Raw genomic sequence first — 759 nt, 5'->3', positions numbered from 1 at the left:
TTTCTAAAATTCCATGTGGGAGCCAAAAGAGAAAATAGTCACACTCATTTTAATGGTAGAAACATCACAATTTGTCATGAAGAAAAACTGTTGAGAATGATGTGTTTCTCTTTGTGATTTTCTTTCTTTCTTTCTTTCTTTTTTAACGGTATGACATTCAATAATGTTTTCCTAAATTTCACATCATATTTTTTGTAGAAAGCAGGGCTTTTCATCCTTTCAGTGTTAAGGATCTAATAAGCCCGTTCATTTTAAAGTTTCCTGCTGTTAGAAATGATCATCAGGTATAAATAAATGTTGTAGCTTTGTTTATTGAATTTAACTGTCAGCCTTTATGATAAGATTGTGTTTGTCTGTGTACAACCAATGGAACTTCGCTGTTGAAAGTGTAATGCTATTAAATATATTTTTGTAACTCCCTTTTCTTTTTCATTTAACATTTTATTGTGAACCTTATTTCAGGTCACATATAGAGCTCTGACATCATTTTTGTAAGTGATCAACAATTTCCTTCCTCCAAAAGAAATCAAAATGCGAACCCCAATAAACCAAACAGATCAAATCAGTTTGCCGGGTAAAATGAGGACTCTGTTTCCCCTCCCCGCCTTCTCAATCCAAGAAGTCTGCAGGCTTGTCCAGAGCAACAGTGGGAAGTTCAATGGCCAAGACTCATCATTTTTTTGCATAACCACAATGCACTGTGAAAAATTAGATGTTATTTGAAGATTAAAACATTAAGATTTCTTTTAAATCTCTTAC

This window comes from Orycteropus afer, unplaced genomic scaffold, assembly GCF_000298275.1.
Source record: "Orycteropus afer afer isolate SDZICR_OR568_19922 unplaced genomic scaffold, OryAfe1.0 scaffold01448, whole genome shotgun sequence".
NCBI classification, from domain to species: Eukaryota; Metazoa; Chordata; class Mammalia; order Tubulidentata; family Orycteropodidae; genus Orycteropus; species Orycteropus afer.
This window is presented reverse-complemented; position numbering follows the sequence as displayed.